Source organism: Bombina bombina, chromosome 5 (assembly GCF_027579735.1).
Source record: "Bombina bombina isolate aBomBom1 chromosome 5, aBomBom1.pri, whole genome shotgun sequence".
Classification (NCBI taxonomy): Eukaryota; Metazoa; Chordata; class Amphibia; order Anura; family Bombinatoridae; genus Bombina; species Bombina bombina.
The window spans coordinates 90,129,219-90,146,529 of NC_069503.1; the positions used below are offsets into that span (position 1 = coordinate 90,129,219).

Below are 17,311 nucleotides of genomic sequence, written 5' to 3' on the forward strand. Positions count from 1 at the left end.
CATGGCTTCTCCGAGTCAGTCATTGATACAGGCATGAAAGCCTGTCACTAGCAAAATTTAACATAGATATAGCATAAATATCTTATTGATATGAATCCAAGGGTTACTCATGGAGTAAAGTCCGGATTCCCAGGATACTATCTTTTCTCCAAGATGATTTTTGAGAAAAGGGTTGTCAGCTAGTTCCTTAAAATGACAGATTCCTACTCTGTCTATTCTTTTGCACAAGCGTCTGGCAGATTCTCCAGACGTTCAGGCATTTTGTCAGGCTGAGCTTAAACCTGATTATTAAGGTTCTTCAAGGAGTTCCGTTTGAACCTTTTCATTCTTTAAGATATCAAACTTTTTATCTTGGAAAGTTCCTTTTTGGTAGATATTTCCTCGGCTTGTAGAGTCTCCGAGTTATCTGCTTCACAATGTGATTCTCCTTATCTGGTCCTCCGTACGGATAAGGTAGTCCAACAAGATTATCACTCAAGAGAGTGTTGTTCCATTCTTGTATTCTAATCCTTCTTCAAAGATGGAACGTCTATTACACAATTTGGACGTGGTTCGTGCTTTAAAGTTTTACTTACAAGCTACTTCAGATTTTCATCAAACATTTACTTGGTTTGTTGTCTACTCTGGACAGAGGAGAGGTCAAAAGACTTCAGCAACCTCTTTCTTTCTTTTTAGTTAAAAGCATAATTCGTTTAGCTTATGAGACTGCTGGACAGCAGCCTCCTGAAGGGATTACAGCTCATTCTACTAGAGCTGTGGCTTTCACTTGGGCCTTTTTAAAATGAGGCTTCTGTTGAACACATTTACAAGACAGCGTCTTGGTTTGCACTTCATACTTTGCTTCTTTGGAGGCTATTTTTGGGAGAGAGGATTTTTTCAGGCAGTGGTCCCTTCCGTTTAAGTACCTGCCTTGTCCCTCCCTTCATCCGTGTACTTAAGCTTTGGTATTGGTATCCCATAAGTAATGGATGATCCGTGGACTGGATACACTTAACAAGAGAAAACATAATTTATGCTTACCTGATAAATTTATTTCTCTTGTAGTGTATCCAGTCCACGGCCTGCCCTGTCATTTTAAGGCAGGTTATTTTTTCATTTAAACTACAGTCACCACTGCACCCTATGGTTTTTCCTTTCTCTGCATGTTTCGGTCGAATGACTGGATATGGCAGTTAGGAGAGGAGCTATATAGCAGCTCTGCTGTGGGTGAACTCTTGCAACTTCCTGTTGGGAAGGAGAATATCCCATAAGTAATGGATGATCCGTGGACTGGATACACTACAAGAGAAATAAATTTATCAGGTAAGCATAAAATATGTTATCTCTCATATACTGCATTGGGCCAGGCAACCATCTGGATAACAAACAGTTAATTGCTGTGGTTTTCTCCTTGTCCAAACTAATGGTTTCCTGTGCACTAGGCCAGTGTGCAGGAAACCAAGCCAGGACCTTATATGGTAGAGTGTAATGCTATTTCCCTAACAGGTTGCTGAAATTGTTCCTCATTCTTGTAAACTGCCCAATTACAGGAAAACGTATGTATTAGAATAGGTGTATCATCCAGCAATCAGGTGGAGTGATCTTTAAGTCAAATACTATTGGTGGATACATGTTGGTAACGTGACCTATTGTAATCTGTTAAAACTGAATGCTGGACTGCCCAGCTTTAGAATTTGCTGTCTGCTTAATTTTCCCATGTTGATCAACTTGGTACGGGATCAATAAACAAAATCTCAACAAAGAACCTGTGTATTCCTTGACTGTGGATATTTGTGTCAGGGAAAACAACGACAGCGCAAACAATGCAGCATATTCATGTTAGCAAATGTAAATACATATTTAAACTCTTTATTAAATATGAATATTGCTTAAATATGTTTTATATATATATATATATATATATATATATATATATATATATATATATATATATATATATATATATATATATATATATATATATATATATATATATATATATATATATAAAAGAAGAGCAACAAGTTCAAAGAATTGACAAAACCACTCTGGTTCAGGAACATTCAAAAGTGCGCTCCAAATCTGACACACACTTCCAAGGTGCAACTTTTGTGACTAATTTCATCTCTCAGTACACCGAAATATGTCAAATTGTTAAAAAAACATTTTAATTTTCTCTCTGCTGATGACAAATTAGAAGGATGCATCAGTGATGGATTGCGCAGCTTATATAGGAGAGCTAAAACCCTTGCAAATGTACCATCACCCTCATCACTGCCAGAACTAAATAAACCTACTAGCTCCTGGCTGGTTCACAAGGTCTTGTTTAAGTGTAGACAAAAGTCTCGGGTTTGTGAGTAAATTATGGTGTCAAATATTTTTAAATCAGAAGTCACTGGAGATACTTTTCCAATCAACAGTTCTTTGAAGTGTACTTCAACCTACGTGGTCTACTTACTAACCTGTACACTTTGTCACCTACAATATGTAGGTTTAAGCACAAATGAAATTAAGGTCCGCATTTGGAATCATTTGTCCACGATTCAAGCAGGAGAAGCAAGTACACCACTGGTCAGACATTTTCTAAGCCATCATAATAAGGATATTAGTAGTTTGAGATGGCAAGCTATAGAAAAGGTTAATTGTCCCCCTAGAGGAGGTGATCGTGACCAATTGCTGCGAAAGAGGGAGATGTATTGGATCTTTAAACTTCGGACCCGAGTTCCCTCGGGCCTAAACTCTAAATATGATTTAATACATTTTTGGAAGTAATATTCCATATGGTCCACTCATTTCCCTCTTTCGCAGCTGGTATGTTTGTTTGAACACATGCATATCTGTAAATGTTATACATCATCTCTACATATATGTCCACTACACCTGTGTCCTCTGCGACTCCTAATAATCTCCTTACATGATCACTCAATTTGATGGCTTTTTCCATAATATGGTTCCTACATGGAACCACAGTATGTATATATACACATAAGTGTTTTCATAGAAAGTGATCTTTTCATATATATATATATATCACTTGTGTATTAACATACAGAAGTTGTTTATGTATTTATATATGCATTTATTTGTTTCATCATTTACTATAAGGTATATGTAATATGCAGCCAGTGCTCTCCATGCAACTTTAGTGAGAAATTCTCACACACATGTTATATTCTGTTTTTCATCATGTCCTATATATGCACATTAGTGCAGATGTACAAACAAGCATAGGGCGCTTGTTAATATGCATGGACTGTGTCCCATATTATGCATATATTTGAGGCTCTTTGCTGAAGTGAAATAAAGGGTTAAATATGAATCCCTAGCACTATTTGTTAATTAAGTTTTAACCTATCATGTTTTCCCAGCTGCCTTAAATAGGTTAGCAGGTGTTTTAACTGTAGCTACGATTACACCTTGACAGGCGAAACATGTCAGCAGCAGTATCTTTCAAGTTTATGCTACTATTGTGATTTTCCATGATCGTGTACACATGGATTTTTAATCTGGAATAAAATCAAGTTATGTTTTGGAAAGCCGTCTGCATTCTTTTGTTTTTTGGTTGCTATATATATATATATATATAGGGTCTGATGAAGGCGAGCATTCCCCGAAACGTTACCGAATAAATTGATTATTTGCTGTTAAGTCCAGAGAGTGCTGTTTTCTGTTCTATATACTTTACCTTACTCTAGCACCCTGGCACTTGGAGAACTGTTTGTGAGAGTGCACCTGCCTCATCCTGTTTATATATATATATATATATACATATATATATACTCAGTGAGTATTTCAAATAAATCACCCCCCTTGAAATTAATCACATGTTGTTGCTTTGCAGCCTGAAATAAAAGACAGACACATTTTTTGTTTATCCAGTTGTAATTACTTATAACATCCAAGTGAAAGATATAACACCATGTCAGGCAAAAATAAAGACAATTCAGAAACACAATCACTGAGTTGGAAAAAGGATCACCCCCTTGTGTCAGTATTTTTTTGAACCACATTTGCTTTAATTACAGCCTTTATTTAGTCTGTTGGGATTGGTCTCTACTATAACTTTTCACATCTAGACTGTGCATTATTTGCCCACTCTTCTTTGCGGAACTGCTCCAGTTCCATTACATTTGATGGCGACTGTAGTTTTCAAGTCATGCCACAGATATTCAATGGGGTTTAAGTCTGGGCTCTGACTAGGCCATGCAAGGACATTCATCTTTTCTCTGCTTCAACCACTGTGTGATCATTTTTGCTGTGTGCTTTGGGTCATTGTCATGTTGGAAGGTAAACCTTCTCCCCATTGACAACTTCCTGATAGAGGGCAGCAGATTTTCCTAAAGAATTTGACGGTATTTTGCCCAATCCATTATTCCTTCTATCATGACAAGTGCTCCAGTTCACGCTGCAGAGAAACACCCCCATAACAGGATATTACCACCTCCATGCTTTACTGTAGGTATGGTGTTATTTGAATGGTGAGCTGTATTGCTGAGGTCAAATAATTTAATTTTAGTCTCATCTGACCATGACACCTTTTTCCATGTGACCTCAGAATCTCCTAGGTGTGTTATGGCAAAGCTCAGTTGTGACTACGGGGCATATTTATCAAGCTCCGTATGGCCTTCAGGCTCACCGGAAACAGAAGTTATGTCTGCCTGCTCTGAGGCGGCGGACAGAAATCAACCTGATCGAATATGATCGGGTTGATTGACACCCCCTGCTAGAGGCCGATTGGCCGTGAATCTGCAGGGGGGCGGTATTACACCACCAGTTCACAAGAACTGCTGGTGCAATGATAAATGCCGACAGTGTATGCTTTCGCATTTATAGATGTGCAGCGGACATGATACGCTACTTTGTATTATGTCCGCTCGCACATTGTTAAATATGCCCCTACATGTGGCCTTTCTTGAGGAGTGGCTTTTTTCTTGCAACCCTCCCATACAAGCCATATTTGTGGAGAATTTGTGATATTGTTGTCACATGCACACAATGATCACTCTTTGTCATAAATTCCTGCAACTGCTTCAGAGTTGCTGTGGGTCTCTTGGTAGCCTCTCTGACCAGTTTCCTCCTTGCTCTTTCATCCAGTTTGGAGCTACGTCCTTATCCAGAGAGGGTCTGTGTTGAACCAAACTACACCTAATTTAGTACGTAGAACCACCTTATCAAAATGAAAAATAAGATAAATAGAATAAAACTGCAGAGTCGAGAGTTCCAAAAGTCTCCGAGCAGAAGAAATAGCAAACGAAACCTTCCAAGATAACATCTTAATATCTAAGGAATGCATAGGTTCAAATGGAGCCCGCTGTAAAACTCTAAGAACAAGGTTAAGACTCCAGAGAGGAGTAACTGGCTTAAACACAGGCCTGATCCTAACCAGAGCCTGACAAAAAGATTGCACATCTGGCGCATCCGCCAACAAAATTGACATTGCAGAAATCTGAACTTTCAGAGCCCTAGCTGGCAAATCTTTCTATAGACCCTCCTCGAGAAAAGACAAAATCTTCATTAGCACCAATACAGATATTTCCACCATATCTTATAGTAAATCTTTCTTGTCACAGGCTTACGAGTCTGAATCATGGTCTCCATGACCAAATCTGAAAACCCACGCTTAGATAAAATCAAGCGTTCAATCTTCAAGCAGTCAGCTTCAGAGAAACGAGATTTGGATGAGAAAAAAAGGTCCCTGAATTAGTTTCCACGGAGGTAGAGACGACATTTCAACTAGATCTTCATACCAGCAGATCCTGCGACGCCACACCGGCGCTATGAGAATCACTGACGTCCTCTTGGCAGGAGAGCAAACGGAGGAAATATGTATGCTAGACTGAAATTCCAAGGGACCGCCAGAGCATCTATCAAGAAAACCTGTGGATCCCTTGAAATCGAACCATACCTCAGTAGCTTGGCATTCTGTTGAGAAGCCATGAGATCCAGTTCCGCCTCCCAATTGTCCACTACTGTGATGTAGATCGCAGAAAGAACAGTTATGAGACTCCGCCCACTGGATTATCTGGGCCACCTCTGTCATGGCCAAGGAACTCTGAGTTTCTCCCTGGTGGTTGATCTATGCCACCAATGTTATGTTGTCCGACTGGAACCTAATAAACCGGGCTAAGGCTAACTGAGGCCAGGAAAGTAGAGCACTGAAAATCACATTGAAAATTGCTCTAATTTCTAGAATCCAAAGACCCTGAGTCTTCAATGACCCCCAAACTGCTCCCCAACCTAGAAGGCTGGCATCCATGGTCACGATCACCCAGTAAGGTCTGCAAAAGCAAGTTCCCTGGGAGAGGTGTTCCTGAGACAACCACCACAGAAGAGAGTCACTTGTCGTCTGATCCAGAATTATTTGTGGAGACAGATCCGCATAGTTACCGTTCCATTGTCTTAACATGCATAATTGCAGAGGTCTGAGATGGAATCGAGCAAATGGAATGATGTCCATGGAAGCTACCATCAGACCAATTACCTCCATACATAGAGCCACTGATGACTGAGGAGAGGACTGAGGGACAAGACAAAAGTCAAAGATCTTCGTTTTTCTGACCTCTGTCAGAAATATCTTCATTAGTAGGGAGTCTATAATAGTCCCCAAAAACACTACTCTTGTGGCTGGAATCAGGGAACTCTTTCCCAGATTCACCTTCCAACTGTGGGAGTGAAGAAAAGACAACAAGATCTGAAAGTTTGCTTGTTGAAAAGACGGCGCCTGAACCAGAATGTTGTAAAGATAAGGTGCAACTGCAATTCCCCAGAGAACGGATCACTACCAAAAGAGCCCCCAGAACCTTTGAGAAAATACTGGGAGCTGTGGCAAGGCCGAATGGAAGAGCCACAAACTGAAATTGATTGTCTAAGAAAGTGAACCTTAGAAACCTGTAATGATCCCTGTGAATGGGAACATGAAGGTACGCATCCTTTAAGTCTATGGTTGTCATAAACTGACCCTCTTGAACCAAAGGAAGAATGGAACGTATGGTCTTATCTTGAAGGACGGTACTCTAAGGAACTTGTTTAAACACTTTAGGTCTAAAATAGGTCTGAAAGTCCCCTCCTTCTTGAGAACCACAAACAGATTTGAATAAAATCCCAGACCCTGTTCTTGCGGAGGAACTGGAACTATAACTCGCAGGGCAAAAAGATCCTTGATACAATTTAAGAACGCCTCTCTTTATCTGGTCTACAGATAATCTTGAGAGAAAAAAACCTGCCTCTGGGAGGAAAAGTCTTGAATTCTATCTAGTACCCCTGAGATACGATTTCCACGGCCCACAGGTCTGGGACATCTCGTATCCAAGCCTGAGCAAATTGAGAAAGCCTGTACCCTACTAGATCCGTTCCTGGATCGGGGGCCGACCCTTCATGCTGACTTGGAGACAGCCGCAGGCTTCTTAGACTGTTTCCCATTGTTCCAACACTGACCAGACTTCCAGGAAGACTTGGATAGTTCCTGCTTGGAAGAGGAAGTGGAGGATTTACCTCTAAAGTTACGAAAGTAATGAAAATTACTCTGACGCCCTTTCTGCTCATTCTTCTTATCCTGAGGAAGAAAAGATCCCTTTCTTCCTGTGATATCTGAAATGATTTCAGCCAGACCAGGCCCAATGTCTTACCCTTGTAGGGAATTGCTAATAACTTAGAAGAAACATCTGCAGACCAGGATTTTAGCCAAAAACCAGACATTTTTGCTCCCAGTTTAATGACCTGTAAGGAAGCATTCGTAATAAAGGAATTGACTAACTTAAGAGCCTTAATCCTGTCCTGGATCTCCTCAAGAGGAGTATCTGTCTGAATAGAATCAGACAAAGCATCAAACCAGTAAGCTGCAGTGCTGGTAACAGTAGCAATACACACCATTGAAAACCTTGGTGAACATACATTTTCTTTAATAATGCCTCCAATTTCTTATCCATTGGATCCTTAAAAGAACAACTATCCTCTATGGGAATAGTGGTCCTCTTAGCCAAAATGGAAATAGCTCCTTCCACCTTAGGAAACGTTTGCCACGACTCCTTAATAGAGTCAGCTATAGGAAACATCTTCTTAAAAATAGGAGATGGAGAAAAAAGGAATACCAGGTCTCTCCCACTCCCGTGCAATAAACTCAGAAGCACGGTCTGGAACAGGAATTACCTCTACCACAGAGGGAACATCAAAATTCTTGTTCAGCTTACTAGACTTCTTAGGGTTAACAACTATAGTAGTATCGGAGTCATCCAAGGTAACCAAAACCTCCTTAAGTAACAAGTGGAGGTGTTCCAGTTTAAATCTAAAGGACACAACCTCATCATCAGTAGAAGAAATTATACTGCCAGAGTCCAAGATTTCACCCTCAGACTTCTGAGAGGAAATACTATGATTAGCCACCTCAGGAACAGAAACCTTACTTACTGCATCTTTAAATTTCCTTTTGCGTTTTCCCTGCAGCATGGGAAAAGCAGACAGCACCAAACACAGGGCACTGCATGTGCAGATGAATAGGATTGGGACGCTTGAGGAGAAAGCTGTGGCACATCTGAAACAGTAGGCTCCTGAACAGCATCCGCCTTAGCTAATTATGGCTCAGGGTCAAAAAGTCTATTTCTATAAGCTTAAGTTCTTTCAATACATGAAGAATAAAAGGGTACTGGGGGTCCCACCTGGGCCTCCTGATCATAATACAAAAAAAGAAGCAAATAAAAAAAAAAGTAAGATTTTTTTTAACTTTTTTTTTATCTTTTAACAAAGGATAGAATATAGAAACAAAAACGTTCTTAATAAATGTACCCTTTAAATTTACCAAATCAAGAAAACATACCCCAGGCAACACTCACACCTCAGCAGAATTACTGTTCTGCAACCAGCAGCAAACTGAGGGAAAAAAACGATCCCGTTTACAATCCAGATTCCAGAGAAGCAAAAACGGCAAGAATCGTTCTGAACAGCAGAGCCATCTGAAATATGCATACCTCACTCTCACTTTCTTGAAACCAGGCTTAAAAACAAACAATAAAACCCCCAAATAAAAGTACATCATTCGTTACTAAAAACGGATCCTCACTGAGCCACCAATAAAAAAAATAACTCCTCACACTAACAGTGCCTGCAAAAACTGCCATAAAAACCTGCACCCTGACAGGAATAATAAAAAACGTCCCCCTGCAGCATTTCAGCGGAATAAGTGCCAAATGTTTCATAACTACATAATAAAAATAAAACTGGCACTTACATTAATATTTATCTATCCAGCAGTAGGACAGCTCACCTGGTTCGGGACTGAGACTGAGCATTATTATTATTCTTTATTTACAAAGCGCCAACAGATTCTGCAGCGCTGTCCATGGCTACAAAGATAAAAGTACAGTACAATACAATATAAAAGACACCAGACAAAGTTTAACAAACAAACACAGGGGGGATTGAGGGCCTTGTTCCCGCGGCAATTTTCAATCTAGAAGATGAAACGAGCAAGTAGCTGGGTTATAATGGCTCTAGAAAAACTAAAATAGAGCAGTTTTGCCACTGGTGGAGAGACAAGAATCCACCTCATAGAAAGACCAGTGACATACAGGAAATGTCACTAGTCATTAAGGGGTTAAATGAAAAATGGTTAATCTAGGTTCTAAAGTTAACTATAAAATTATAGGGAAATACAGGATTCTGGTTGGCTGATACTTAAAAATCTGTTTCTTATTGGGTAACAAGAACAAGCTTGAAAATATGGTTTGGTTCTGTTATACAATGCTATAAATCATTATGTATTAATTTAGCTTCTTTAAATTAAAGAACTAAACATTAAATTAATTTAAGACATCATTAAAAAATATAGAAAACAAATGGGGAGCACTCAAGGCTTTCGTTAGAGGTTACCTGATGACTGAATCAGCAAGGCAGCATAGACTCCACCAATCACATATAGGAAAACTGAGAACAGACATTTCAAACCTGAAAAGGGAAGTGATAGCACACCCAAGCAATGCTAATAACAGACAACTGAAACAGAAAAACAAAGAACTAGACAATCTCCTTTCAGATGAAGCTAACAAAAACATAAAACTACTAGATACACACTATTTTATCCACTCCAACAAACCGGATAGAATGTTAGCAAACAAATTAAAGGAAATCACTAGAGCTACAGCAGTACCACAGATACATACACCGACAGGAAAGGTAACAAATGACCCCCTAGAAATTGCAAACTCCTTTGCTGACTATTATAATGCACTCTATAATCTCCCGACTCCCAAAGTGAATCAAGAAGCGGCTGAAACACTAAATAAGTTCCTAGCAGACAGTACAATGCCTCAATTGTCTCAATCTGACGTTACAATGCTAAACAACCCCATTTCAGTAACAGAGGTTTTGCTTGCCATAAAAGATCTTAAGCCAAACAAAGCTCCAGGACCAGATGGTTATTCCGGAATATTTTATAAAACCTTCAAAAATATATTAGCCCCACAATTAGTCACTATCTTTAATTCTATAATGAAAGGAAGTGAAATCCCAAAAGAAATGCTCCTGGCCAGAATATCAGTTATCCCTAAACCGGGGAAAAATAAGCAGTTATGCCAAAATTATAGGCCCATCTCCCTTATAAACCAAGACATAAAACTGTTCACGAAAATCCTGGCAAATAGACTAAACGATCCCCTAACTAAATTGATACATTCAGATCAAGTCGGTTTCATTAAATCCAGGGAAGCGCCAGACAATACCCGTAAAGTCATCAATTTAATAAATTATGCTGCGGTACATGGAGTGCCTTCTCTGCTCCTTTCGTTGGATGCAGAGAAGGCATTCGATAGAGTAAACTGGAGCTACATGACCGCCTTATTGACTAAAGTAGGAATACGAGGAGAATTCTTAAACGCTATCTCATTACTGTACTCAACTCCTGAAGCATATATTAGACTAGCAGGATATAACTCTAAATCAATACCAATCCGAAATGGAACAAGACAAGGATGCCCCCTCTCCCCACTGTTGTTCGCCTTGTGCATAGAACCCCTAGCACTTAAAATTAGGGAATGTACAGATATCTCAGGAATTAAAGTAACTAATACAATATATAAACTTGCATTATTTGCAGATGATGTCATTTTAACCCTTACAAAACCCACACTTTCTTTACCACCCTATATAATATCCTACAACAGTTTGGAGCGGTGTCAGGATATAAAATAAATGAAGATAAATGCGAAGCCATAGGAATCCATCTACCATTGCATACTAAAAAATTGTTAGAGGCTAATTTCTCCTTTAAATGGGCAAGCAAAACTATAAAATACTTGGGAATTCACATCACGACTGATGTCTATGCACTTTTTAAATATAATTACAAACCCTTATTCGCACAAATACGGCAACTTATGTCCAAATGGACGAAATACAAAATATCATTCCTGGGAAGGATTATAGTATCTAAAATGACAATCCTACCAAAACTTCTTTACCTGTTCAGATCTTTACCTATATCCATCCCAATAAGGGAATTACATAGTTTACAAAACGATATTCTCTCTTTTATTTGGCAAAATAAAAAAGCGAGGATTAACAAGCATATTATGACCAGACATAGAGACGGGGGAGGAATGGGTATACCCCATCTGATATTATATTACAACGCCGCCAGAATGGCACAAACAGCTTTATGGTGTACAAGAGATAAAAACATACAATGGGTGCAATTAGAAGCTAACATAATAGGAGTTAATAATATAGCCAAACTTCTATGGTCCACAAAACAAAGCAGGCCCCAGCAGGGGAAGCGATTCATATCCATTACACACACATTATATATCTGGGACAAATTAACACATTATTATCAAATCACAAACACCAAATCCCCGATAACCCCTCTAATTGATCTCAACTCCTCCATAGACAAGATAGTACAGGATAAATGGGCTAACAGAGGACTGTACAGGATAGCAGACACCCTCATTAATGGGACATTCATGACACATAACCAATACAATGAACTAGACCCTTTAGACACACATACGTGGTACCACTACTTCCAGTTACGCTCTAGAGTACATGAAATTATGGGTACATCAACCACACGCGTTACCACCCCCTTTGAATCCATATGTCTTTCTAAAACTAGGCCAAAGGGCTCCATAACTAAATTATACCTAATATTCAATATAAATAATAACACGAACAAAACATCAACAATGGACAAATGGGAAGCTGATTTAGGAAAGGAATGGGCAATTACAGACTGGATTCAGACACTCAGACAGGGTACAAAGTTCACAATTAACTCCGCATTACAGGAAAATTACCTAAAATCAGCCTATAGATGGTATTTATACCCCACTAGACTACATAAGATAGGAAACCAAAATAGTAATTTATGTTTCAGAGGATGCGGAGAGATTGGCACCTATATGCATATGTGGTGGCACTGTGAAAAAATACAACACTTATGGCAAGAAACAAACAAATTATTGCAAGACATATATGACAGAGAAGTAACATTATTACCGGAACATGCTTTGCTACACCTCCCAATGAGAGGATTCCTACCAAAACAAAATAAATTAATTGCTCAATTATGTACAGCCACGAGATTATGCCTTGCTAGATACTGGAAAAATGAACCACCAGGGTTCTACATAATTCAACAAAAAATAGAGTATTTATACAAAATGTCTAGTTCAGTAGCGGATTTAATGGCAACTAAAGACACATTCATAGAAATATGGGAACCTTGGATAATGTACACAGAAGCAAAACAGAGAGAGCAAGCCAACACCATAACAACTGTCAGGCCCCATATCAATCCTGGTGTACAAGCTAAATAGCCAAAGACAAGCTAATAGTATACCAACACAGACCATATCAGGAGAGTTACTGATTTAGGAGAGATATTGAAGTTTTAAATGTACAAGTCAACTATTCTTAGTTTATATCTATTTGTTGTCCTTTTATATCTGATAATAATTCATACAAAGTTTTCAGGAAAACAAGAATGGACCACAGACTTTACTGTTTAAATTTATTATTTTTAGTTTTAGTTTTTTTTTGCATTGTATAATTTATCTTTCTGTTATGATGTGCAAAATATGCAAGCACAATATGTTATATGTTACATATGATAATAAAAGCAATTTCTGGAAAAAATATAGAAAACAGGGGGAGCGTGTCCAACCAACGACCAAGATGGCTGCTTTAAACATGGGCTGTGATTTAGTGCAACCTAATCCGCTGTTTATTGCCTAACTAACGTAAAATCTACAGTTACTCTGAGCGATATTGTACACTTGAACATCTGAGGAACAGATTTATATATTTTTCTTCCATGGCAGTTCAGCCCAGCAGACCATACTAGAGGAGGTGCACAGCGGAGTCCTTACAGCGGCCTGGACCTTCATCTACCCCTCCCCACTACCTGCTTAAGGTTATAAGTACGCAGATACTAACATTGTTTTAAACCCTTGCTTTGAGAAAAGCCAGTATTTTGTAAAGGACACATTTTTCTACTCCAGCCAGTTGTGCTGACGTAAGAATATCGGCTAGATTTCACAATGGCTGGTCAATTACGCTACAATATTATTGAACTATTAAGTGCTCACTTGTCTTATGTTGAGGAGGAATTGACAAAAGTGTTGCGCGCATTTGGGGCTGTGATCACTACCGAAAGAGAGAGTGAGCCTGACCTAATGGAAGCTTACGACCTGAGACATGAAAAGGCTTCGCCAAACCAGACATAATTTATAATGGAGCCAGCTACCACTGCGGAATCTGAAAAAATGTTTCGTAGTCAGGAGTCTGATATCATAACCCGCCATGAGCCGCTACCACAACAGGGGCTTGTCTGCCACGAGGCAATCTGGAAAATAGCGCAGAATAAAGGGCATTTACTACTGCTAAATACCTCCCCAGTTGAATATGACTGCCAAGAGTCAAACATCGCCTATAAAGAATACCTACTCGCTGCACACCACACTGAGCAGAAACTTTGGACCCTGATCCCCCTGACAAATGAAGGGACACCGAAACCCGCTGCGAGAAGGCCGCTTGTAGCAGGGAACGTAGCTTACTTGAAGCAGAGCCCTGGTCGGGTCATGCCACTAAGTTCACTTAATCCAGTGGAGCGGGAGAAACGGAGCTGGAAGTCAGGGGGACTCACCGAGGATGCCTTGACCATGCTCCGGTACCGTATCTAACCAAGCGAGATTGTTTCTAGAGGATTATGTTATGCTTCACTTTGCCTATGCCTTAGCCTGGAGATGTACTGTGGCCCCAGCGCTTACAACGCAGTTGGGGTCGGTTGAACTAATTACAAAGAGGCAGATAGTGTGGAGCTTCACCATTAGGCCACATCAATCTGCGGATACGATTGCAATTGTTCTATATAAGCTAGTTTCTGCAATCACTGTTTAGCTGAATTACTGTTTTTAGAATTTTGTTATGAAGGGCTTCATGTAATGTGCCATTTAATCTGTATGTTCCTATTCCACCCCATAGAAATACTAGGTTATTGTTTTGTGGTGGTGCATCATTACCACTTGTAAAAGGGTGGTTGGTTAGGCCTCCAATACTTTCATGTACATTGTTAATATGGTTTTTGTCATTTAATAACATAGTTATCCTCTAGTAATATCTTATAGGCAAAGCCTCTTATACTTCTGATAAATGAGCCTCTATACATGGTATTGTCCCATATATATATATATATATATATATATATATATATATATATATACCTACATATTTCTAAATTGCTAACTATCCATTTTCTATACCTCTGTTATTGAATATACAGACCCTGTCTGCCTGTTTCTTTATTAGAGCTTTACTGTTGCTTAGGTGGTGTTAACCTGCCCAGCTTATTTTATATATAAGTGTCAGTCCTTTATCCTTTTTATAATAGTTATATTTTTCTACTCTATATTGGGAAGCTGCGTGTCCTACTTTTGACCTAGGGGTATAGGGCCCATACCCCTGGCCAGTGCTAGATTATGCCCAATGATGTATGTGACCTTAATTGTTATATTAATAATAATCTTTCCAGTAAGAAATATAAGACTGAAGTTTAAGATCTGTGCTGGCTGCTAGTTAGGGGTTACTAGATTTAGATGGTTAATATTATTTAGTATGTGATAGCCGTCACTAGAATTTATAGTCCACTTCTTGCCAAGATCTGGTTTGATGTCATACCTGGCCAAATGCATACGCTTAGCACTATTTTGTCAGAACATAACTTGGGTCTCTACATAGTGGTCATTCCTACTATGGTCTCTATTTGTTTGTCCCCCCCCCCCCCTGGCTAATTTAGCTTACTGGTTAAGCTCATTGATATTCCTACGCTTAATTATTTTCTATGACACAATTTATTTAGATAGTCTTGCTCCCCCAGATTTTATATTTCTTATATTCTTGACCCAAAGTGATATTCTACTGGTTTGGGAAATACTATACTATGGATATAAATAAGGTCAAAAAGCAAATGTATAGGATGTTTGTTTTTAGTCACATGTGTATATCTTTGAAAATGTTTCTGTCCGTTGCAGGCTGAATGTGAATTACGGACTTTATCCGACATTCATACCATTACGTAGATTTATGCCTATGTCCATATCTCTTTGACAAGATTGTGTATGTTTATAAGTTTCATGACTTTAATAAAAAAAAAAATATATAGAAAACAAATTAAATACATTCAGTGGACTTTTTATACAAACTCACAGCTAGATTACGAGTTTTGAGCACTATAGAGAAATTAACGAGCGACACAAAAGCGGCGTTATTTCACCTCCCTATAGCGCTGCTATTACAAGTTTACAAAAAGCAGGTTTGTACAGGCGATATGGTGGCGTTGAGCTACATACCTCACACAAATACAAGTACTGCTTTGACGTCCCCATAGACATCAATGGGGAGAGCTGGCAAAAAAAAAAAAGCCTAACACCTGCGATCGCAAAAAAAAAAGCACAGTAACGCAACCCCATTGAGGTCTATGGGGAAAGAAAAAGTTATGTTTAAACCTAACACCCTAACATAAACCCCAAGTCTAAACACCCCTAATCTGCTGCCCCTAACATCGCCGCCACCTACATTACAGTTATTAACCCCTAATCTGCCACCCCCAATGTTGATAAACCTCTGGCCTCCAACATCACTAACACTAAATAAATATATTAACCCCTAAACCTAACCCTAAACCTAACCTTAACCCCCCCTAACTTTTTTTTTTAAAGTCTTTATTTTAGCACCAACAATGGATCGTATATACAGAGTCAACGCCTTGCAAGAAAAGAATAATATTAGAATCACAAAGAAATTATACAATTACATTGTAAATGCATTCAATTTTAACATTGAACTAAACAGCCATATCGTTATAATCTATCATCACATTGCTGGAGTTTCCATGGTGTAAAAAGGAAAAGAACAAAACAGCAAAAATAAAAAAATAAATAAAAATAAATAAATAAATAAAAGGAAATCCAAAAACAACTATATACCTCACAGGGGGTGTTATTATACAGTTGCAGTAATCATATCTGACAATGTTAATCATCTTGACATTCTAGTCCAGGTATGACCAATTTTGTTTTTCCTTCTCCACCCCTCCTCCCCCTCTCTTATTCCCCCCTTTTTTTTTTTTTTTAATTATTGGAAATCCAAAACAGAGTACATAAAAAAAAAATAGGGAGGTTAGTGTATTAATGATACAAATATCATGTTTGGGAGTAAGTACATGACAAGCTTATGTAAACAACGAATAACAAAACAAACATCTTAAATTAACTATTGATCAATCTACCCTCAATAAACTTATCCAGTGTGGACCCTCCACAAAAAAAACAAAAAAACCCTGAACCCTGTTTCCATGATGCCCCGGGAAACAGGGGCCCTGCTGTTATAGTATCCTTTCATGGTGTTTAGTGCAGCATCATGTTACCCCCTGACTGGAAACCTTTATCTAATTACACTTAAAAAAAAAAAAAAAAAAAGAGACAAGGAAGGGGGTCCCCTGAACTCTCTCCCTCTCAACATCCTCTAATTATTCAGTATTTAGGCAAATAATAGTGCCAATTCAAGTTCTCATTTCTTTTTACTCTTATTACTTTGGTGTCCTGGGTACTAACCCTGTCTGGGGAGTGAGTACCAATCAGTTGGAAATTAATCTAGGACAACCAATTCTGCAAATGACTCAGAGCTTCAAAAAAGGGTACAGAATCTGTTTCTTAATCTGAAGTGTATACGTTTTGATTATAGATTACCATCCTAGTTAGAATCTTTTTATTTTATTTTCCTTAGCACTCTTTACGTGATAAACTTCAAAAATAATTTGATTTTGAATTGATTTTATTATCATTGA

General features: G+C 38.6%; 1 protein-coding gene across 1 annotated transcript in view; it reads left to right on the top strand.

Moving 5' to 3' along the window:
* Positions 1-17,311, top strand: part of LOC128659954 (gastrula zinc finger protein XlCGF26.1-like) — a 472,524-nt gene that overhangs the window by 370,445 nt on the left and 84,768 nt on the right. The window lies entirely within an intron of this gene.